Here is a 25,708-nt window from a genome sequence, read left to right as displayed (position 1 = left end):
TTTTTTCCTTCTTTTTTTGTGAAAAATAACATATATACAAAAAAGCAATAAATTTCAAAGCACTGCACCACAATTAGTTGTAGAACATATTTCAGAGTTTGGCCTGGGTTACAATTCCATAATTTTAGGTTTTTACTTCTAGCTGTTATAAGATACTGGAGACTAAAAGAGATATCAATTTAATGATGCAGCATTCATATTCATTTGTTAAATCCTAACTTCACTGTATAATTTCACCATCATCTTTGATCTTTCTGTGCCTCTCTTTAGGGTGTTTGGGCTATGGCCATTATAACTTTTTTATATTGGAATGGTCTGTCAGTTATATGGGGTAGGGAGATGGAACTAGCTGATGTTCTAGAGAGGCTGGGCCCTCTATGTTTCAAGACTTATCTGGACCAGGAACCCATCTGAATGTTGTAGGTTTCTGGAAAGTTGCTCTAGTGTATGGAACCCTTGTGGAATCTTATATATTGCACTAGTTATTCTTTAGGATTGGTTCTGATTGGGGTTTGGCAGGTTGTGATAGGTAACAATGTCTAACTGAAGCTTGCATAAAAGCAACCTCCACAGTAGCCTCTCAACTCTATTTGAACTCTCTCTGCCACTGATACTTTTTTAGTTACACTACTTTTCCCCATTTTGGTCATGATGGAATTGTTGATCCTACGGTACCAGGACCAGATTCGTCCCTGGGAGTCATCTCCCATGTCGCCAGGGAGACTTTCATCCCTGGACATCATATCCCATGTAGGGAAGAGGGCAAAGATTTCACTTGCAGAGTTGGACTTAGAGAGCGTGAGGTCACATCTGAGCAATAAAAGAGGTCCTCCAGAAGTAACTCTTAGGCATGCCTTTAGGTAGTCTAAGCTTCTCCACTAACTACATAAACTTCACATGAGTAAGCCTCAGGATCGAGGGCATGGCCTATTGATTTGGGTGCCCCTAAAGTTTGACACAGTATCAGTGGATTCCTTGATGGTAAGGTTTAATAGTTCCATAGTCTTTCTCCCATCCCTCAAGGGACTTTACCAATACTTTTTGATTTTCTTAATATACTCTAGGATGTATCCAGGCAATACAATAATCTATACAGAATTAAAGGACCTCTTTCTTATTCTGGGCTCCCTGTGTTTTAATTGTTCAAATAAAATATAGTACCCAAAGTCCACAGTCCATCAGCATTCTAAATTTTAGATAATATCCTTGGTCCCAAGAGAAAGAAAACCAATACACACACCCTTGCCAAATAGGAAATCTAGGGCCACGGTGGCTCAGCAGGTAAGAATGCTTGCCTGCCATGCCCGAGGACCTGGGTTCGATTCCCGGTGCCTGCCCACGTTAAACCTCCTTTTAACACTTGTCCCTCCCCCCATTATTTACCCCTGCTGTTGCTGTGGTAGTGCTGATGTTATCCTTTTGAACATAGCCCATAGCATGCAATAGCAGTTTCCCCCCTGGACCCTGGACTTAAACACTCTGTACATGAATCATATCTTTGAAGTAATTCTTGCAAGAACTAATTCATATTTCTAGTGTTAATCATAGGTCTATACAACCCCTTTCAATCTTGTTCATCTTCAGTATGATAATATTACTTACAGACCTGCTAGAGAACCACCTTCACATCTATTTATTCTATTATGTTGGAGTTCAACCTCACTAGCTGACGGTTCACCCATCTTTAGCTTCTATGTATCTCTAAGTCCCCTGTATTCTGTATTATAAGCCTCTGATTATACCTTTATGCAGGTCATAAAAGTGGAATAATACAGTATCTATCCTTTTGTGTCTGGCTTATTTCACTCAACATTATGTCCTCAAGGCTCATCCATCTTGTCATGTGCTTCAGAATGTCATTTTGTCTAACTGTTGCATAATATTCTATCATATGTATATACCACACTTTGTTGATCCACTCGTGTTGTTGATGGACATTTGGTTTATTTCCACCTTTTGGTGATTGTAAATAATGCTGCTATGAACATCGGTGTGCAAATGTCTATTTGTGTCATTGCTTTCAGCTTTCTGGGTGTATACCAAGTAGTGGTATTGCTAGGTCATAGGGCAACTCAATATTTAGTTTGCTAAGGCACCGCCAAACAGATTTTCATAGTGACTGCACCATTATACATTCCCACCAGCAGTACCTAAGTATCCCAGTTTCTCCACATCCTCTCCAACATTTATAGTTTCCTGTTTGTTTAATAGCAGGCATTCTTATAGGTGTGAGGTGGAACTCATTGTAGTCTTGATCTGTGTTTCCCTTATATCCAATGAAAATGAGCATCTCTTCATGTGCTTTTGACCCATCTGTATTTGCCCTTCAAAAAGATGCTTATTCCTATCTTTAGCCCATTTTATAATTGGGTTGTTTGTTCTTTTGTTGTTGAGTTGTATGATTTCTTTGTGTATATAGGAAATCAAACCTTTATCCAATATGTGATTTCCAAATATTTTGTCCTATTGAGTTGACTGCCCCTTCACCTTTTTCACAAAGTCTTTTGAGGTGCAGAAGCATTTGATTTTGAGCAGTTCCCATTTATCTATTTCTTTTGCTGTTGTGCTTTGGGTGTAAAGTTTAGTAAGCTACCTCTTATTACTAGGGCTTGAAGATGTTTCCCTACATTTTCTTCTAGATGCGTAATGGTCCTAGTTCTTATATTTAGGTGTTTAATCCGCTTTGATTTAATTTTTGTGCAGGGTGTAAGATAGGGGTCCTCTTTTATTCTTTTGTCTGTTGATATCCAGTTCTTCCATGCCCAATTATTGAAAAGACTATTTTGTCCAGTTCGGGGGATTTGGGAGCCTTGTCAAAAATCAGTTGATCATAGATTTGGGGGTCTGTTTCTGCACTCTCAATTTGATTCCATTGGTCAGTTCTTCTATCTTTGTGCCAGTACCATGCTGTTTTGACTACTATGACTCTATAACAGGTTTTAAAATCAGAGACTGTTAATTCTCCTGCTTCGTTCTTTTTTTAGGATGCTTTTATCTATTTGGGGTCTCTTTCCCTTCCAAATGAATTTGGTAATTAGATTACTAAGTCTTCAAAGTAAGTTGTTGGGATTTTGATTGGTACTGTGTTGAATCTGTAGATCAATTTGGGGAGAATTGGTATCTTAACTATATATAGTCTTCCTATCCATAAGCAGAGAATGTCTTTCCACCTATTTAAATTCCTTTGATTTTTCTTAGCAATGTTATGTAGTTTTTGTGTACAAGTCCGTTATGTCCCTAGTTAAGTACATTCCTAAGTACTTGATTCTTTGAGTTGCTATTTTGAATGGAATTTTTTCCTTAACTGACTCCTTAGGTAGGTCTTTGCTTGTATATAGAAATGTTACTGAATTTTACACATTAATTTTATATCCTGTCACCTTGCTGAATTTATTAGCTCAGGTGACTTTGCTGTAGACTTCTCACCCATCTTTAGCTTCTATGTATCTCTAAGTCCCCTGTATTCTGTATTATAAGCCTCTGATTATACCTTTATGCAGGTCATAAAAGTGGAATAATACAGTATCTATCCTTTTGTGTCTGGCTTATTTCACTCAACATTATGTCCTCAAGACTCATCCATCTTGTCATGTGCTCCAAGTATAGTATCACATCACCTGCAAATAATGAGAGTTTAACTTCTTCCTTTCCAATTTGGATGCCTTTTATTTCTTTGTTCTGCCTGATTGCTCTAGCTAGAACTTCCAGCACAATGTTGAATAATAGTGGTGACAGTGGGCATCTTTGTCTCATTCCATATCTTAGGGGAAAAGCTTTCAGTCTTTCTCCATTGAGTGTGATACTATCATTTTTTCATATATTCCCTTTATCATATTGATATATAGTTGCCTTTGATTCATTCTTTTGGAATGTTTTTGTCAGAAAGGGATGTTGAATTTTGCCAATACTTTTTCAGCATCAATCGAGATGATCATGTAATTTTTCCCTTTCAATTTGTTAATGTGCTGTATTATATTAATTGATTTTCTTGAGTTGAATCATGCTTGCATTTTGGTATAAATCCCACTTGGTTGTGGTCTATAATTCTTTTAATGTGTTGTTGGATTCAGTTTGCTAATATTTTGTTGAGAATTTTTGCGTCTGTGTTCAATAAGGAGATTGACCTGTAGTTTTCCTTTCTTATAGCATCTTTACCCAGTTTTGGTTTTAAAATGAAATTAGCGTTATAAAATGAGTTAAATAGAGTTCTTTTTCTTTCAATTTTTGGAAAAGTTTGAGCAGGATTGGTGTTAGTTCTTTTTGGAACGTTTGATAAAATTCCCCTGTGAAGCCACCTGGCCCTAGGCTTTTCTTTTTAGGAAGATTTTTGATGACTGATTGACTCTCTTTAGTTGTGATTTGTTTGTTGAGATCTTCTATTTCTTCCTGATTCAGTGTAGTTTGTGTGTTTCCAGGAATTTGTCATTTCATCTAAGTTATCTAGCTTGTTGGCATATTCTTGTTCATCGTATCATCTTATGATTTCTTTTATTTCTTCAAGGTCTTTGGTAACATACCTGTTCTCATTTCTGATTTTGTTTATTTGCATCTCTCTCTTTTTTCTTTGTCAGTCTTGCTAGTGGTCTATTACTTTTACTTATTTTCTCAAAGAACCAACTTTTGGTTTTATTGATTCTTTCTATTATCCGTTTGTTCCTCCATTCATTTATCTCTGCCTTAATCTTTGTTATTTCTTTTTTTCTATTTGCTTTGGGGTTAGTTTGCTCTTCTTTCTCAAGTTCCTCTAGGTGTCCTCGATTTTTGCTCTTTCTTGTTTCTTAATATAGGCATTTAGGGCAATAAATTTCCCTCTCAGCACAGCCTTTGCCATATCTCATAAGTTCTGATAGGTTGTATTCTCAATTTCTTCATCTCCAGACAGCTACTGATTTCTCTAGCAATTTCTTCTTTGACCCACTGGTTGTTTAAGAGTGTGTTATTTAATCTCCATATATTTCTGAATGTTCTCATTCTTTGCTGGTTATTGAGATCCAGCTTCATCCCATTGTGATCAGAGAAAGTGCTTTGAAGAATTTCAGTGCTTTTAAATTTATCAAGACCTGTTTTGTGCTCCAGCATATGATTATTCTGAAGAATGTTCCAAGAGCACTAGAGAAGAATGTATATCCTTGTGTTTTGGGGTGCAGTGACCTATATATGTCTGTTTGGTCTAATTCATTTATCAAGTTATTTAACTTCTCTATTTCCTTGTTGTTCATCTGTCTGGTTGTTCTATCTATAGAGGAGAGTGGTATATTGAAGTCTCCTACTATAATTGTTGAAACATCTGTTGCTCCTTTCAGTTTTGCCAATGTCTGTTTCATGTACTTTGGAGTTCCTTGATTGGGAGCATAAACATTTATGATTAGTCTATCTTCTTGGTGAATTGACCATTTAGTTAGTATATAGTGTCCTTCTTTGTCTGTTATGATGTCTTTACATTTAAAGTCTATTTTATCTGATATTAATACAGCTATTCCTGCTTTCTTTTGGTTACAATCTGCATGGAAAATCTTTTTCCATCCTTTCACTTTCAATCTATTTCTATCCTTACATCTAAGATGAGTTTCTTGTATGCAAGATACAGATGGATTATGTTTCTTAATTTTAATTGGTATGTTTAGTCCGTTAACATTCAAAGTTATTACTGAAAAGGTGTTCCTTGACTCCACCATCTTATATTTTTTATTTATTTGTCAGATTGATATATTCTTTTCCCTCTTTCTCTTTTTAATCCTTAAATTACCCTCACTGGTACTCTTAAATTCTGTGCCCTCCTCCAGACCTCCTTCTTCTGTCTTTTTTTTTTCCAGCCGTCAGAACTCCTTTTAGTATTTCTTGTAGGACTGGTCTCTTGTTGACAGATTCTTTCAGAATTTGCTTGTTTGTGAAAACTTTAACCTCTCCCTCAGATTTGAAGGACGATTTGGTTGGATACAGAATTCTTGGCTGGAAGCCTTATTCTTTCTAGATCTTAAATATATCATACCACTGCCTTCTCACTTCCGTGGTGCTAGTTGAGTAGTCTGAACTGAGTCTTATGTGATTTCTTTTGTATGTGGTAGATTGTTTTTCTCTTGTTCCTTTTAGAATTTTCTTCTCCTCACCATTTGACAGACTGATTAGTATGTGTCTTGGTGAAGGCCTATTTGGATTTGTTCTGTTTGTAGGTTGCTGGGATTCTTTGACTTGTAAATGTCTGTCCATTGTAAGGGTTGGGAAGTTTTCTCTCACGATATCCTCAATGCTCTTCCTAGCCCTTTACTCCTCTCTTCTCCTTCTGGGGCACCAGTCATTCTTATATTTGTGCACTTTGTTTTGTCTGTCATTTCCCTGAGATCCTATTCGAATCTTTCCATCATTTTTGCTGTTTGCTGTTTTGAGTCTTCAAAGTCAGTTATCTTGTCTTCTATATTGCTTATTCTTTCTTCCTTCTCTTCATTCTGGTGTTGTGTGCCTCTAGTATGTTTTTTATTTGGTCAACAGAGTCTTTAATCTCTGTTATATCCACTATTTTTCTATTTATTATTTCCAATTCCTCTTTGTGCTCTTCTACTGTCTCCTTGATCTCCTTTATGTCATTTGCCATCCCACATATTTTATTAAGTGTAGTTATATGAACATCTTTGGCTAGTTGTTCCTATGTCTGTGTCTCCTCTGGAGTTTTAATTTTGTTATTAGGCAAAGCTATAAGTGTCTGCTTTGTAATATGCTTAGTGATCTTCTGTTTTTTCATCACATGTAAATATCTTGATTGATTTACTGTGGGAGTTGATTTATTTCAGTAGTCTAAGACCTTGTATTTGCAGGATGGATGTGCAGCAGGGAGCAGTGTATGGAGTGGGGCACAACAGTGCAGTGATTCATTTCAGGGCAGGTATAGGCACGGGTTGGGAATGTTACACTGATGCTTGTGAATGTGGGTGCCCAAGAACCAGAGGGGATGCAGCTGTGTGGGTGCACCCGTCTGAGGGGTGTAACCCTGAGGTTCGCTGGTCTGGCCGTGGGGCCCTTTGTGTGCATGTGTAGAGCTGTGGCAGCAGGTAGGTGTTATGTCTTAGTTTGCTGGGGACAGAGGTGAGTATTTTCTCAGAGTTGCCAAGTATGACTGAGGGCTGTGTGCATGCACAGTTCTAGGACTGCTGTAAACTGCAGTTCCCAGAGCTGAAGGAGGTGATTGGTGGCTGCGCACATGTCTGGGTGTAGAAGTGCCGTAAACTGAAGTTCCCAGTGCTGAAGGAGGTAGTTGGGGTCCCGTGCACATGTGTGGGACTAGGAATGTTGTAAACTGATGTGCAGAGCCCAGGAGACAGTGGGGTGAGGCTGTGCGACACTATGGGCGGGGGGCAGGGGTAGCTTGGGTGTGGAAATTAGTGCCTGTAGCCTTTATGCAGTGGTAACAGCCTGTAGGGAACAGGGAGGGGAAGATAGTGCTCTGGAGGGTTGCTGGAGAGTGGGTTGGGCTGCACTTGGGTTGGGGGTGTGGGACAGGTGTGCGAGCTGGTAGCTGGTGGGGTGGGGGTGCCTGGAGTTCAGGGAATGGAAGTGGGTGATGGTGTTCAGGTGCATGGGGTATGGGGTGAGTCACCAGTCATGGGCTGTCCTGGTGAGGGTAGTACATTCAAGGAACATGGTCTGGCTTACTTCCTAGTCCCCGGCTCCCATCCATGCACTCCTGCGGGCTCCGTGCCTCAATGCTAGGCTCCAGCTTTGTGCTTCTCAGTTCCTCGGCCTCTGTGACTAGGGTTGCCCTATATGGTGCAGAAGGCTCTCCCAGGTCAGTTGCACTCTTGAATCATTGTCTCAGTCACCCACCCATCCCTTCTCTAATTTTTCCGTGGAGCAGGGCTGAACATGCGCTACTTTATACAGCCATCTTCCCAGAAGTCTCCTCTTGAGTTTATTTTTAAAGTTTAAGCTATTAAAGGTGTACTACAGACACAAAAAGCCCTGGTTGAGTCCTCGTTCCCCCACTTACTACTTATTTGACTTTCTTCCTTTTTATTTGTTCATATAACAAATATTTGTTGAATGCCTACTTTGTTTTAGCGCTGTTCTAGGCATTTACGATAGAGTATTGATCAAGAGATTAAAAATTTTCTCCCATTTTTGGATTTTATAGCTCTAATGGGGGGTAGAAACAGATAATATAAGAAATACATGATAAGTACATTGAGTAATATATTAAATGATGATAATGTGAAAGAAAAAATAGGACAAGATATGAACAATTTAAATTGAAGAAGCTGAGAGGGATTGGGGACGTGCATGATGGGAGTGCTTTAATTTGAATATTGTGAACAGGTGATGTCATGAGGTGATATTTAAGCAGAGATTCAAAGGAGATGAAGAGACTAGCTGGTATCTTTCTTGGAGAGCAAGTAGGTCATCTGGCCAGTGGAGTTAATTAGAAGATATGATGTCTAGGAAGTAACCATACTGTTTAAGTTAAGACCTTATAGGCCATTGTGAAGATTTTGGCACGTGCTGTATGGGAAATGGAGAGAAATGGAAAAGTTTTACAGAAAATGACATGATGTGGTGTATGCATTAAAAGACTCCCTGTGGGTACCATGTTGGGACTAGAGTGTAGGAGGATACAAGCAGGGAGAAGGCAGTAATCCAATTGAAAGATCTTGGTGGCTTGGTTAAAGGTGATGTGGTGAAGGTGGGTATTTCGTGAAGGTAGAGACAACAAGATTTTCAAACTGATTGTTCTAGTATTCAGGGGAGAGGTCTGTACTGGAGAGATACTTTACCTACTAGTGCTTTAGTTTCCTTACATGAGAAACAGATAATAACACACATCTCATTGGGTTTTGTGAGGATTAAATTAGACAGTGCATATAAGGTCCTTATGAAAATGACTGACAAAGGTTGATCCTTTTCAGTTATTTTCCTTGCTCTGTAAATGATACACCTTATTTGTATCATTGTGGTGCAGAGTTCTGTGGTTATTTGTACATGAAGTGATTACTTTTATCACTATTTTGAAAGCTCTTCTTTCCCTTCCCTGGGGTTCTTGGAGAAGGGAGCGGTGATGTAATATGTTGTACTGTTGGTGGTAGCTGTGCTTTTGTATATATGTGGCCATGGGGGGGTCTGGCCATTTTCCGAAAAGATGATTATTTCACAGCTCCTGGGTTTATGCTCTGCCAATCATAGATTTTGTTGTCTCAGTCCAACCCATCTTCCTGTAGCTCCTTTATTTGGACTACTCTTTGGCAAATAAAGAACTGAAGATTCCCAATGGAAGAATAAAGAAAATCCTACAAATAATCAGTTAAGTGTCCATGTACAATTTAATAAGTTAGGGAAAGAACAAGAAAATAACCCCAAAGAAAGTTGATATGAGGAGATAATGAGAACGTGAGTAGAAACTAATGAAGTACAAAACAAAGATACAATTGACAAACAAGGCTGAGAATTATTTCTTTTAATATGTTAAGAAAATAGGCAAGAGATTTGCAAACTTTCCAAGAATAAATGGAGAAGGCATATTTTCTAGTTTGCCAGCTGTCAGAATGCAATATACCAGAAATGGAATGACTTTTAAAAGGGAGGGATTTATTGAGTTGTGTATTTACAGTTCTAAGGCCATACAAATGTACCAATTAAAGCAAGTCTATAAATGTCCAAATTAAGGCATTAAGAAGAGGTTACCTTCACTCAAGAAGGGCCGATGAAGTTCAGGGTTTCTTTCTGAGCAGAAAAGGCTCATGGCGAACATGGTGATGTCTGCTAGTTTTCTCTCAAGGATTCTTGTTTCATGAAGCTCCCAGGGGCATATTCCTTCTCCATCTCCAAAGGTCTCTGGTTGCATGGCCTCTGGCTCTCATCATTCTCATGATTTTGCTCTGCTGCTCTCTCGTGGTTCTGAAGCTTTCTCCAGTATAGTTCCTCTTTCAAAGGATTCCAGCAAAGTAATCAAGATGCATGTGGAATTTTCAGGGTCACATCTCCTTGGATATAATCTAATCAAATTCCAATGTACAATACTGAATAGGGTTTAAAAGAAATCGCTGTTCCACATGATGGGATTAGAATTATAACATGGCATTTCTAGGGAACATAATCCTTTCAAACAAACACAACATATATAAACAATATTATTAATAGAAGGAAGACAGTTTTCTCTATATAACAATTATTTGAAAGAAAACAAATTAAATCTACATGTTATTTAAAGTCAATGCATTAGAAAACTTTCAAGAACAAATACAAAATAAAAATAGAGCATCAAAACCAAAACAAATGTTTCTTTATTCTAGTAAAGAAATGAAATCTGTAGTTACAATCTTCCCTTCAAAAACAAAGTGATTTCAACCAGTTGTATCAAGCATTCAAAGAATAGATAAAATTGGAAAATTAGATACTGATTTCCCTTATGATCAAAAATGCAAAAATCCTAGGCAAAATATCAACAAAACAAGTACAGGAAAATATATATATATTAAATGGCTTGTATATGTGCAAATTATGCATCATGATCAAGGTTGAGTTTACTATAGGAATACAAAGATAATTTAATAGAAAAATACATTAATGTAATTAATTCATCATATTAATAAAATCATATGATCATCTCAGGAGATATAATAATACTGTTTTGGTTTGCTAATGCTTCTGGAAAGTAATATACTAGAAATGGAATGTTTTTTTTTTGCATGGGCAGGCACTGGGAATTGAACCCGGGTCTCCAGCATATCAGGTGAGAACTCTACATGCTGAGCCACTGTGGCTCGCCCTGGAATGGTTTTTAAAAAGGGAATTTATTAAGTTACAAGTTTACAGTTCTATGGCCATAAAAATGCCCAAACTAAGGCATCCAGGGACAGATACCTTGAATCCAGAGAAAGGCTGATGTCTGTCACATGGAGAGGCATGTGGTTGTCTTCTGCCTGTCCTTGTTCCCAGTTCCATTTCTTTAAGCTTTTGATGAAAGTGGTTTCCTTTCTAAGCTTCTGTGGGCCTTTATTTATTTAACTCCCCCAGGATACAACTCTGGGTTCTGACTTGCTTAGCATCTCATGGGAAGGGACGTGGCAACATCTTCTGGACTCTGCCTCTTCAAATGTCCGAGTCTAGGTGTTTGCTCTATCTGTTGGCATTCCAAACATCTCCAAATGTCTGTGTCCCTATCAGCTCTGGACAACTGTGTCCAAGCACATGCATCTGAAGTTTCTCAAAAATGTTTCACCTTTTAAAATGCTCCAGTACATTAATCAAGACCCACCGATTTAATCAGTGGGCCACATTCACAATTACGTGTATCACACTTGCATGGAAACAGAAGGCCACACCCACAATTGAGTGGGTCACTCTCCATGGAAACAATCTAGTCAAAGGTCTCCACCCTAAGCATTAGGTATGGCCTCACAAGATAGGATCAGGATTACAACATGGCTTTTCTGGGGTACATAGCCTCAAAATGGCAGAAATAGCATTTGGAAAATTGCACCTATTCCTGATAAATGTCCTTAGCAAACTAGGAATGAAGACAAACGTCCTCAATCTACAAAGGTTTCTATCAAAAACGTACAAATTTGAAAGTTAATAGCAAAATGTCAAGAGCTTTCCCTTTAAGATCAGGAAAATGACAGAGGTGCTCAGTTTCACTGCCTCTAGTCACCATTACAGTGCAGGTCATAACTGGTGCTATAAAACCAAGGAAAATGATACATCATGAGAAAATACGTAGAAAATGTATGTTTTCAAAAAATAGAATTTACAATAGCATTAAAAATTAGAAGGTACCTGAGAACAAACCTAGGAAAAATGTATAACCCTTATGGGTGAAATCATTAAAGGTTTTATTGAAATACAAATAAATTCATACTCATTAAAAGGAAAACTCAATGTCTTGCAGATTTCAATTCTCCTCCAATTAATCCATAAATTTATCACAATTCCATTTAAACTGAAGGAAGTTTCTATGGATCTTGACAAGCTAATTCCATAATTTATGTAGATTAACTAAGTACCATGAATATTCAAAGCACTCTAGAAGAAGGTGGGGCACTTGCCTTATATCAGTATTTACTATAAAGCTATAACAATTAACAGAGTATAATATTGGTGCAAAGATAAAGCAGAAGGCGAAAGCAATATAGGAGACATCTTTGAAACATGCCCACTGAGGAATGGAAACTTGATGTGTGATGGTGTCCTATCAGATCAATAGGGAAATTATAATGATTCAAGAAGTGGTGCAAGGACGATTGTGTATCCATCTTAAAAATAATGTAATTGACTCTCTGTTGTACATCAAATACAAAATTAAAAAGTTGTGGTTAAGTTTCATAATCTGTAAAAACAGAAAAAGAACAGGCCTCTTTTGAAAAGTATTGTATAAATATATATGAAGAACAGTTTCTGGCACATAGTACATGGCATGTAAATGTTAGTTGTAGTTACTGTTGCTTTTGTTATTATTAAATACTTGTGTGTGAGAAACAAAACTATAAATTTTTAGATAAAAATATAGAGGAATATTTTCATGAACCTCATCAGCACTATTTCTTAGTGCTTTCACTCATTTAAGTGAAACACTTCTTTTCACCAAAAGACCATTGAGAGAAAAAGCACGACATATAAGACTTAGACAAAATATTTGAGCCACATATTACTGAGAAAGAATTAATGTATCAGCCAGAGTCCAGCTGGAAAAAGGAAGACACTTGAGGTCTCTTAAACAGAGGGAATTTGATATAATACACTTGTTTACACGAATGATAAAAGATATGAGGTGATAAAAAGGGACTGGTGGGCCAACCCATATATTAGGAACAGCCAGAAGCCACTACCACTATGTATTAATTTGCTATTGCTGCCAGAAAGCAATATACCAGAAATGGAATGGATTTTAAAAAAAGAATTTAATAAGTTGCAAGTTACAATTCTAAGGCTGTGAAAATGTCCAAATTAAGGCCCCAAGATGTTATCTTTACTCAAGGAAGGCTGATGCATCAGAACACCTCTGTCAGCTGGGAGGGCATGTGGCTGGCATCTATTGGTCCTTATTCCCAGTTCGTAGCTTACACTTCTGATGCCAGTATTTTCCTCTTTAAGCACCAGTGGGCCTTCACTTGGTTCCTCCAGGACATAACTCTGGGTTCTGGCTTGCTTAGCATCTCATGGGAATGCTCATGGCAATGTCTGCCAGACTCTGTCCATGTCTAGGCATCTGCTCTCCCTGTCAACACTCCAAGCATCTCCAAACATCTGTCCCTGCACTTCTGAAGCAGCTGTTCTCCAAGCATCTGCATCTCCAAACATCTGTGTCTATGTCTGCATCCTAGGATTCTCCAAAATGTCTCCTCTTTTAAAGTATTCTAGTAAACTAATCAAGATCCCCCTTGAATGGGTGGAGTCGTATCTCCATCTAAGAAAAAGTTCACACTCACAATTGAATGCACCACATCTCCATGGGAGATAACCTAATCAAAAGTTTCCACCCTACAATACTGAATCAGGATTAAAAGAAATGGCTGCCCCCACAAGATTGGTTCAGGATTAAAAAATGGCATTTCTGGGGTACATAATAGTTTCAAATCAGCATATTCTATCATTGCACCCAAAAAAAGACATGTTCGTTCCATAAACAAAATGCGTTCAATCCATTACAATATCACAAAAACCTTAAACCATTTCAGGAAAAAAAAAATACCATACAAAGTCAATACAAAATCTAATCAAGGTCAGTTACAGCATGGTCTGTTTTGAGGCAAGAAATTCTCCTCTGGCTGTGGACCTGAGAAACTCAGAACAAATTATCTGCTTCCAATATATAAAGGAGGGGTAGTCATAGAATGCGGTTTTTATTGTCGTAGGGAGAAATGGAACGGTAAATAAACAGGGTTCACAGGACCCAAACAATTCTGAAAAACTGCAGAGCACTCTCCATTGGATTTCAAAATCTGAGAGTTATTTATCCTTAGGGCTATTGAAAACAGCAGTCCCACTGTTCTAGTTTGCTAGCTGCCAGAATGCAACACACCAGAGACGGATTGGCTTTCAATAAAAGGGGATTTATTTAGTTAATCTATAGTTCTTCAGAGGAAAAGCAGCTAACTTTCAACTGAGGTTCTTTCTTACATGAGAAGGCACAGGGCAATCTCTGCTGGCCTTCTCTCCAGTCCTCTGGGTTCCAACAATGTTCCCTGGGGTGATTCCTTTCTTCATCTCCAAAGGCCTGGGCTGAGCTGCAAGTGCTGAGATGAGGTATGCTGAGCTGCTTGGGCTGTGCTATGTTGACCTCTCTCATTTAAGCACCAGCCAATCAAATCAAACATCATGCATTGCAGCAGGCATGCCTCCTAGCTGACTGCAGATGTAATCACCAACAGATGAGGTTCATATGCCATTGGCTCATGTCCACAGCAATAGAACTAGGCATCTTCACCTGGCTAAGTTGACACCTGAATATAACTACCACACCCACCCTTTCCAAGGACCTACTCAACAGGTCCTTTCTCCGAACTCGGTGGTGAGTTGAAACACTTGGGCACATGGAGGGGACAGCCCTTCTCTTGGCTCCACCCTCTCCAAGCTTCAGGGCAGCACCCAGGATCTCTGCAATCTCTGGGGCACATGCTCAATCCCTCTAGAGCAATGGGGTGGCAGCCAGGTTCCACCAAGCCCCGGTTTATGTGCTCCACTCTTTCTAAGGCCTGGGGCGGCAAAATTCTTCCTGAGCATGAGGTGGAAGGTGCGCCCTCTGCCTTTGGAACAAACTCACCCTCTCCAAGTGAATGGGTGGGTCCACTCTCCTGGCCAAGGTAAGACCTTAGCTTCCATGGTTCTGCTTTTGAACTTATTTTTCCCTCAATTTGTCCCTTTTCTGTCCCTTTTAGTCCAGACTGGCAGTGGTTCCATTTATAGAGATCCCATAACGCTCTTGTTAGTTTTCTATGTAGTACGCTGGAATTATGTCCATTAGACATGAGAGCTTCCCACAGATCCTTTCTGGGTAACTCTATCTCAAATCCTCACTTGCCCTATTATGGCTGCCTGGTTCTGTTTGGTTAAATCCTCATGTGGGGCACCATTCTCTGGGGTCTCACTTTCTGGAAGCCCAGAATTTTCCAGACCATTAATTTCTGTTTCTTTGTACGCAAGTGTTCAATTATCAACTCAACTCTTTCCTCTCACATTTTACTATAAGCTACAAAGAGCAGCCAGACTGAATTTTCCACATTTAGTTTGGGAATTTCTTCTGCTGAATATCCAAATTCATCACTCTCAAATTCTGTCTTCCATGCACAAAGAAAATGGGTCAGAGCTCTAGATGAACAATTTACAGAAGAAATGCAAATAACTGAACTTATGAAAGGGCATTCAACCTTAATTATATTCAGGGAATTCTAAATTCTTTATATGGTTCTGCTTCTAGACTCTACTTGGATTACTTATCTGCCTGTTCCTATGGCAATACCACACTTTGAGTTTCTATAGTTTTACAGTAGGTTGTTTAATTAGGTAGGATGTGATTCATTTTAAAAGTTGTCTTTGTTTTCTTGCACATTTTCTCTTCTAGAGAAGATTGTTATTATTATTTTATGAAATTTAATAAATAATCCTCTTAGGTTATTGAGTATAATTGGATTGAATTTATATATTGATTTGAGGGAAATTAACATCTTTATAAAATTATGTCTTCCAACTAGCAACTAGACTCTAGCATGTCTCTTTTTTAAATTTTAGGTTTTATTTTAGGTCCTTCAGTAAAATTTGCCCTTTCCCATCATATATGTCCTGCCCATTTCTTACAGGTTTATACTCTACTATTTTAAATTTTGCGATGATATTGTGAATGAGACAATTTTCCATTTAACATGTTTGTGAGGTTCATCTATTTTGTTATGTCAAAGTCTCTATTTCATTCACTGTTACTGCTAATTCATCCATTTTATGAATATACCACAATTTATACAATTAATTTATTCATTCTACCATAGATGTACGTTTGAGTTATTTCCAGTTTTTGTTGCAAAACTTTAATATCTGTATTAAACATTTTTATACAGATCTCTTCTTGTACATGTGTATGTGTTTCTCTGAAATATATATCTAGGAGTGAAATTTATAAAATATATGTATCTTACCTATCATATATATAACAAATCATTTTACAAACTGATTACACCAATTTATGCTCCCAGTAGCATACAACTTTTATTGTTCCACATCCTTTTCAACCCTTTGTATCTGTTCTCTGACTACTAGAGTTTTCTATTCGATGCATATATAGTGTAGTGGTCCCCCCTTATAATTTAATCTGAATTTCACTGATTATTAGTGAAATTCAGCATCCTTTCATATAGTTATGGGTATACATTTTTTCCTGGCCTTTTCCTCTTTCATTTCTACGGATTCTTACATATTCTTAATATGACTGTAGGTTTTATGAATTTTGAATACCTTTTACTAAGCTGACATTTGTCTTTTTACTGTATTATGTCTTTTGATAAACAGAGCAGAAGGATTAGTTTTAACCTGATGTACTTTATTATTCTTTTCCTTTATGGTAAGAACTTTCTGTGTCTTATTTAAGATCTATTTTCCTACCTTGGGGAGACAAAGATTTATCTTTTATTATTTAGTATTTTTACCTTTCTTTTGCATATATAAGTTTATAATTTGTCTGGAGTTAATTTTTGTATTTGGTGTGAGGCAGGGTTCCAATTTCATTTTTCCGTGTGGATTCCCAATTATCTTACCTCCGTTTATGAAAAGACGACTCTACAGAGCCTAATGTTATAAATCACGTGTATACTAATAGATAGACATATTTCTGAGCTCTCTAACTTGTGACATTAACCTTCTTGTCTAGACCTTACCAATATTACGTACTCTTAATTATGAAAATATTTAGCCTGAGTGAAAGGAATAAAACAAAAAATGATAAATACTGTATGATTCCATTTATGTAAATTTCTAAAATGTCAAAGTAATCTCTATTAAATGAGAGCAGAGCAGTACCTGCCTGGTTATAAAGAAGATGGAGTGAAAAGAGAATTGAAGGTGGAATGGATTACCAAGTGAAATGAAGAAATATTGTAGGGTGTTGGATATTATGCTCACTTGATGGCTGTGTTGGTTTCCTTTGTATATGCATATTTCAAAACTTATCAAATTTTATACTTTGAATATCTTCAACTGGGTGGGCCACTGTGGCTCAGCAGGCAAGGATGCTTGCCTGCCATGCCAGAGGACCTGGGTTCGCTTCCCGGTGCCTGTCCATGTTAAAAAATAAATAAATAAATAAATAAATAAATATCTTCAACTTATTGTATGTCAGTTATATGTCAATAAGGCTGAAAAACTTGAACAGAAACAAAATAATAGGTAACTTTATTAACCCTATATCAATTAAAGAAATCTAATTTTTCATTAAAAACCTTGCCCCCCCCCCAAAAAAAAACCTGGCAAAAATGGCTAGCTGGTAAATGTTATTAATTATTTAAGGAAGAAATAATACAAGTTCTATACAAACTTCTACAGAACAATGAAGAGGAGTGAATAAATCCTGTGGTAGGTTGAATTTTGTTCTCCAGATAAAAGATGCTTAATCTTAATTAACAGTGATGTTTATCCATTATGAAAAGGACCTTTAGGAGATGTTGTTTTAGTTAAGGTGTGGCCAACTTAAAGAGGATGGGTCTTAAACTGTGCTAGGAGAACACTTTATAAGCAGAAGAAACTGGGTAGTAGAGAGAGAAAGCCACGGGAAAGATCAAGAATGGAACCTGGAAGACAAAGAAGAAAAATCACCATGTGACAGAAAAGCCAAGGAACTTCAAGAATATCTAGCAGCCAGCCCAGTACACCACTTTTCAAGGGGAAAGCGTTGCCTTTGTGATGCCTGTATTTTTGATCCAGCCCAGTAAACCACTTATCAAGGGGAAAGCATTGCCTTTGTGATGCCTCTATTTTTGTCGTCTCCTAGTTTCAAAACCATGAGTCAATAAGTCAACCAATTATGTGGTATTTATTTTAGCAGCTGGGGAACTCAGACTCTACCCTACTCATTCTATGAAGCTGGTATTATCTTAATGCATACACCAGATGTATTAGTTAGGGTTCTCTAGAGAAACAGAACCAACAGGGAACACTTGCAAATATAAAATTTATGAAAGTGTCTCACGTGACCGTAGGAACGCAGAGTCCAAAACCACAGGGCAGGCTGCGAAGCCGATGACTCCAATGGATGGCCTGGACGAACTCCACAGGAGAGGCTCACCAGCCAAAGCAGGAATGCCACCTGCCTCCTCTGAGTCCTCCTAAAAAGGCTTCCCATGATTGGATTTAGCATCACTAATTGCAGAAGACACTCCCCTTTGGCTGATTACAAATGGAATCAGCTGTGGATGTAGCTGACGTGATCATGACCTAATCCTATGAAATGTCCATTGCAACAGACAGGCCAGCGCTTGCCCAATCAGATGAACAGGTACCACAACTTGGCCAAGTTGACACCTGTCCCTAACCATGACAGTCCACCCCTTGTCAACTTGGCACACACACACACACACACACACACACACACACATATATATATATATATATATATATATATATATATATATATATATATATATATATATATCACCTTAGACCATACTTAATTTCCAAATGAAAACAAATAAGCACACATTTTTTTTTTTTACCTGACAATACTCAACTGTCCTGCATATAACTGGAAACACATTAAATCTCTCCAGAATAGCGTGCAAATCCTTGGGCAACATTCATTCTTAAACTTGATATCTTACAACTTAAATAGTATAACACAAACAAAACAGCATTACAGTCCTCGTTTCTGTAACTGATCACGTGGTTGAAGTTCATATTTATCACTACCTTCTTCCACTACCCATTCCATGTTCCCTTTCCCCTCAACAAGCACTTCAGCTGGCCGTGGTTCTTTGCCTGGTGGGGTGACCCAAACCTTCATTCCTGAAGTCTCAGAGCCATTAGTGATCCTGCCTGGATTGTGTTGTTGCAGTTTTCCATTGATTTTAATCACAGGGCATGGTAGTACTAATAGACGCCCCAGGGGATCTCCTATATTCCAAGAAAACTCTTCTTTACCTCCATTATGTAGTTGCAGTCCTACTTCCTTCTGATAGTCAGGGTCAATTACCCCAGACAATAACGTAATCCCCTTCTTGGTGTGTTGATCCAGAGGCATAAGTAGCCCAAAGTGGCCAGGTGGCAATCTTAACTTCCAGTTCAGTGGTATCACTGTTGTTTCTCCTGGAGAAAGCACACCCCATTTTGGAACTAAAACCTGTAGACCAGCAGAACTCAGGGTAGCAGGGACAGGAAGCAAAAATTTTCCTAGTGGATCACTAGGAGTAATAGTGAGTGGCACCACACCCATTTCCACCCCTTGGTTCCTGGACCCATGGATCCTGGTTATGGGAGAAACAGCACCATAGAGTGGACGCTGATTCAGAGCATACACAGCTTCCTGGAGAACATTACCCCAGCCTTTCAAGTTTTTGCCACCTAGTTGGCACCGTAATTGAGTTTTCAAAAGGCCATTCCACCGTTCTATCAATCCAGCAGCTTCTGGATGATGGGGAACATGGTAAGACCAGAGAATTCCATGAGCATGTGCCCATTCTCGCACTTCATTTGCTGTGAAGTGTGTTCCTTGATCCGAAGCAATGCTATGTGGAATACCATGACGATGGATAAGGCATTCTGTAAACCCACAGATAGTAGTTTTGGCAGAAGCATTGCGTGCAGGGAAAGCAAACCCATATCCAGAGTATGTGTCTATTCCAGTTAGAACAAATCGCTGCCCCTTCCATGAAGGGAGTGGTCCAATGTAATCAACCTGCCACCATGTAGCTGGCTGGTCACCTCGGGGAATGGTGCCATATCGGGGGCTGAGTGTGGGTCTCTGCTGCTGGCAGATTGGGCACTCAGCAGTGGCTGTAGCCAGGTCAGCCTTGGTGAGTGGAAGTCCATGTTGCTGAGCCCATGCATAACCTCCATCCCTACCACCATGACCACTTTGTTCATGAGCCCATTGGGCAATAACAGGAGTTGCTGGGGAAAGAGGCTGACTGGTATCCATAGAACGGGTCATCTTATCCACTTGATTATTAAAATCTTCCTCTGCTGAAGTCACCCTCTGGTGTGCATTCACATGGGACACAAATATCTTCATGTTTTTAGCCCACTCAGAAAGGTCTATCCACATACTTCTTCCCCAGACCTCTTTGTCACCAATTTTCCAATTATGGTCTTTCCAAGTCCCTGACCATCCAGCCAAACCATTAGCAACAGCCCATGAGTCAGTATACAAACGCACCTCTGGCCAGTTTTCCTTCCAAGCAAAATGAACAACCAGGTGCACTGCTCGAAGTTCTGCCCACTGGGAGGATTTCCCCTCACCACTGTCCTTCAAGGACACCCCAGAAAGGGGTTGTAATGCTGCAGCTGTCCACTTTCGGGTGGAACCTGCATATCATGCTGAACCATCTGTAAACCAGGCCCGAGTTTTCTCTTCCTCAGTCAATTCACTGTAAGGAACTCCCCAAGAGGCCATAGCTCTGGTCTGGGAAAGAGAAGGTAATGTGGCAGCAGGAGTGGAAACCATGGGCATTTGGGCCACTTCTTCATGTAACTTACTTGTGCCTTCAGGACCTGCTCTGGCTCTATCTCGTATATACCATTTCCACTTTACAATAGAGTGCTGCTGTGCACGCCCAACTTTATGGCTTGGTGGGTCAGACAACACCCAACTCATGATAGGCAACTCAGGTCTCATGGTAACTTGGTGGCCCATGGTTAAGCGTTCAGTCTCTACTAAGGCCCAGTAGCAGGCCAAAAGCTGTTTCTCAAAAGGAGAGTAGTTATCTGCAGCAGATGGTAAGCTTTGCTCCAAAATCCTAAGGGTCTGCATTGTGATTCTCCTATAGGGGCCTGCCAAAGGCTCCAGACAGCATCTCTATTTGCCACTGACACTTCCAGCACCATTGGATCTGCTGGATCATATGGCCCAAGTGGCAGAGCAGCTTGCACAGCAGCCTGGACCTGTCGCAGAGCCTCCTCTTGTTCAGGTCCCCACTCAAAATTAGCAGCTTTTCTGGTCACTCGATAAATGGGCCGGAGTAGCACACCCAAATGAGGAATATGTTGTCGCCAAAATCCAAAAAGACCCACTAGGCGTTGTGCCTCTTTTTTGGTTGTGGGAGGGGCCAGATGCAGCAATTTATCCTTCACCTTAGAAGGGATATCTCGACATGCCCCACACCACTGGACACCTAGAAATTTGACTGAGGTGGAAGGCCCCTGTATTTTTGTTGGATTTATCTCCCATCCTCTGACACGCAAATGCCTTACCAGTAAATCTAGAGTAGTTGCTACTTCTTGCTCACTAGGTCCAATCAACATGATATCATCAATATAATGGACCAGTGTGATGTCTTGTGGGAGGGAGAAACGATCAAGGTCTCTGCGAACAAGATTATGACATAGGGCTGGACAGTTGATATACCCCTGAGGTAGGACAGTGAAAGTATATTGCTGACCTTGCCAGCTGAAAGCAAACTGTTTCTGGTGGTCCTTACTAATAGCTATTGAGAAAAAAGCATTTTCCAGATCAATAGCTGCATACCAGGTACCAGGGGATGTATTGATTTTCTCAAGCAATGATACTACATCTGGAACAGCAGCTGCAATTGGAGTTACCACCTGGTTGAGTTTACGATAATCCACTGTCATTCTCCAAGACCCATCTGTTTTCTGCACAGGCCAAATAGGAGAGTTGAATGGGGATGTGGTGGGAATCACCACCCCTGCATCTTTCAAGTCCTTAAGAGTGGCAGTAATCTCTGCAATCCCTCCAGGAATACGGTATTGCTTTTGATTTACTATTTTGCTTGGTAGGGGCAGTTCTAGTGGCTTCCACTTGGCCTTTCCCACCATAATAGCCCTCACTGCACGAGTTAGAGAACCAACGTGGGGATTCTGCCAGTTGCTCAGTATGTCTATGCCAATTATACATTCCGGAACTGGGGAAATAACTACAGGATGGGTCCAGGGGCCCACTGGACCCACTGTGAGATGGACCTGAGCTAAAACTCCATTGATCACCTGGCCTCCATAAGCCCCCACTCTGACTGGTGGTCCAGAGTGACGTTTTGGGTCCCCTGGAATTAATGTCACTTCTGAACCAGTGTCTAATAATCCCCGAAATATCTGATCATTTCCTTTTCCCCAATGCACAGTTACCCTGGTAAAAGGCCGTCTGTCTCCTTGGGGAAGACTTAGAGGAAGGTTAACAGTATAAATTTGTGGCAGTGTAACAGGTTTCTTCCCCATAGGGACCTGGCCTCCCCTTCATTCAAGGGGCTCAGGGTCTGTAAACTGTTTCAAGTCTGGAAATTGGTTAAGGGACCGTGACTCTGTGTTTTTGTAATTCAGGTTAGACTTCTGTTCCCTTGACCTAGAACTCTTTTGTTTATACAGCTCCAACAAGAATTTAGTAGGCTGCCCTTCTATTGTATTTCTAGGCACCCCATGATTTACTAGCCAATGCCACAAATCTCTGCGTGTCATATAATTTTGATGCCTCCTTTGAGTTTGTTGTCTATTATAATACCCACGTCTACCCTGTCTTTGGTGATTAAGTGCTGCCACCTGGCTTCTGCCAACTCGGGATCCTGTCATCCCCATTGTGTTTAAGGATTCCAGCTCAGTGACAGCAGTTCCTACAGTAATATCTGACCTACAGAGAAGTGCAACCACAGAGCTCTTGAGGGATGATGGTGCTAGTCTCACAAATTTATTTGTCACTGTTCTGGTAAATGGTGCATCCTCTGGACATTCCTGGGTGTAAGAGCAGGCTTTGCATGATAAATCCACTCTAACATCCCAATCTCTCTAAGCTCTGGATCCCCTCATCTACATTATACCAGGGCAGTTCTGGCATTTCAACTTCAGGTAATGTTGGCCACCTTTTGATCCATGTTTCAACCAACCACCCAAACAAGCTGTTAACACCTTTTCTAACTGCTCTAGCTATAACATTGAATGCAGAATCTCTGCTTAGTGGGCCCATATCAATAAATTCAGCCTGATCCAGCCTTATATTCCTCCCACCATTATCCCACACTCTTAAAATCCATTGCCACACATATTCCCCTGATTTCTGTCTATATAAATTGGAAAACTCACACAGTTCTTTTGGAGTATAACATACCTCCTCATGTGTGATACTTTGTACCTCACCTTTAGGGGCCTGTTGGGACTTTAGTCTAGTTATAGGTCGAGAAGAAATGCGGGGTGGTGGGGGTGGGTCATGAAAAGAATTAGAAATATCTTCCAAGCCATTTGCTTCAGGGCTTTCATTTGCAGTTTCATCTGGTGAGACAGGATTAATAACTCTAGGGCTAATCCCTTCAGGAGGAGGTTGGGTGGCCAATTCCTCAAGGCAGGCTGGAGGTGGGGTGGCTATGTCCTCAGGGCAGACTATTACAGGGTTATCTAAAGAAGGCTCAGCATGGTCTAGGGTTTCAACCTCACCCCCAACATCATTATCAATCCATATGTCACCATCCCATTTTTCAGGGTCCCACTCCTTTCCAATCAATGCCCTCACTTTAACGGCAGACACCATGCGAGACTGAGATTTCAGTTTATGTTGTAAAGTTGCTACTCTAACAATAAGATTCTGAGTCTGATTTTCAGAGATCTCAAGTCTACGGCTACAGGAAATAAAATTTTCCTTCAGGATACTCATAGAAACCTCTACATCTTTCAGACGGCACTTAAGCTTCTTGTTTGAAGCCTTAAGCCCATCCCTTTCACCCTTTAATGTAGACAGTGTATCTAACAATAACCAACCAACATCTCTATAACTCTTATTCCTACAAAACTCTGTAAAGGTGTCAAAAACATTATCCCCCAGAGTCTGGCTTCGTACAAGCGAAGCATTAGGAGAATCTAATGATGATATTTTGACTATCTCCTTTGCCAACTCAGTCCATGGATTGGGAGTGTCATTCTGATTACGGGAATCAGAGTCCTTATTGTCTCTGAGCCCAGTCAGAGTAGAAAACCATTCATAAAAACCCATTTTTAAGATTCTGTTCCTTAAGAACCACTCCTGGTACCAAGATGTATTAGTTAGGGTTCTCTAGAGAAACAGAACCAACAGGGAACACTTGCAAATATAAAATTTATGAAAGTGTCTCACGTGACTGTAGGAACACAGAGTCCAAAATCCACAGGGCAGGCTGCGAAGCCGATGACTCCAATGGATGGCCTGGACGAACTCCACAGGAGAGGCTCACCAGCCAAAGCAGGAATGCCACCTGTCTCCTCTGAGTCCTCCTTAAAAGGCTTCCCATGATTGGATTTAGCATCACTAATTGCAGAAGACACTCCCCTTTGGCTGATTACAAATGGAATCAGCTGTGGATGTAGCTGACGTGATCATGACCTAATCCTATGAAATGTCCTCATTGCAACAGACAGGCCAGCGCTTGCCGAATCAGATGAACAGGTACCACAACTTGGCCAAGTTGACACCTGTCCCTAACCATGACACCAGATATACACTCTGCCAGAAAAGGATACTCTATCAGTCTCACTCACATCTGTAATACAAATATTCTTATACAATTTTAGCAAATTGAGTACAATATTTAAAAAGGGAAAGGCCATAAACTTCCAGATTTAATAAGCTTTTATATTTAAAAAGGCTTTTTAAAAGACAGTTCATTGGGTCTTCATGGCAACACTTAAGGGATGTTTAGATTTTGTATGAGTTGTGGATTTCTTTAGACTTCTTTAAAATGAATTTAATTTATGAAAATTGCTTTTCCTAATAAATTCTATTGATTTTAGCTAACTTTTCAAATCTTCTTACTATGTACAATATGCTGATATTTTGCCAGCTTTTAAAGTAACACATTCACTTGGTTTGTTACATTTAGGAACTAGTAGCAAATTCACTATATGATTATTCTTAGTTGATTTCTGAATTTTAAGGGTGATCATTTGTAGGACTGTTTAATTTACTAATTTATTTTCAATGAACTAGTCATTGTAAAGTTGTATAGAGCTTGTATTAAAATAATATTCTTAACCCCTATTAGTTTCCTCTTTCCCTTATGTAGGAGGTTATAATTGGAGAAAAAAGTGATGTGTGAGCTAGGACTTGCGCTTAGGGTATCTTCAGTGGTCTCTCTGCATGTTACAGGCTGGTTTCAATCTGACTCTTGACGAGTCCCTGTTATGTGTCCAGATGGTGCTATTCTCTGGGCATGAGGGGAGAGGGGAGGAATAAAATACACAGGTTTTGTCTTGGTGGTGATTATAACTTCTTGAGGAGAAATATGCCCCAAATAATAGAGTAGACTGTATGTATGATTGAGTGCTGAGGATTGCGTCAAGTGGGAAAGAAAGAACCTTAGAAGAATTCTGTAAAAATATCCATTGAGGGTGGGCCACAGTGGCTCAGCAGGCAGAGTTCTCGCCTGCCCTGCTGGAGGCCCTGGGTTCAATTTCAGGTGCCTGTGTAAAAAAAGTCCATTGTGTGGAGTCCAAGAGGAGCAACAAAGATGGTATAAAATAGGGTTGGTGGATCTACTGAAATTTGAATCACATAAACTGCTGCTCTTTATGAACAGCTTTTATCTCTTTTATAAACGGTGTGGATTGCTATTAAATTCTGAAGATT

The 25,708-nt window shown here is 39.5% G+C and overlaps 1 long non-coding RNA gene across 2 annotated transcripts in view; it reads left to right on the top strand.

The window, feature by feature from the left end:
• The window catches only part of LOC143659661 (uncharacterized), a 224,843-nt gene that overhangs the window by 157,784 nt on the left and 41,351 nt on the right, over positions 1 to 25,708 (top strand). The window lies entirely within an intron of this gene.

The sequence above is a fragment of the Tamandua tetradactyla genome, chromosome 2, assembly GCF_023851605.1.
Source record: "Tamandua tetradactyla isolate mTamTet1 chromosome 2, mTamTet1.pri, whole genome shotgun sequence".
In the NCBI taxonomy this organism is placed as follows: domain Eukaryota; kingdom Metazoa; phylum Chordata; class Mammalia; order Pilosa; family Myrmecophagidae; genus Tamandua; species Tamandua tetradactyla.
Note: the sequence above shows the minus strand (reverse complement) of the source record. Positions and strands in the feature narration are given on the sequence as shown.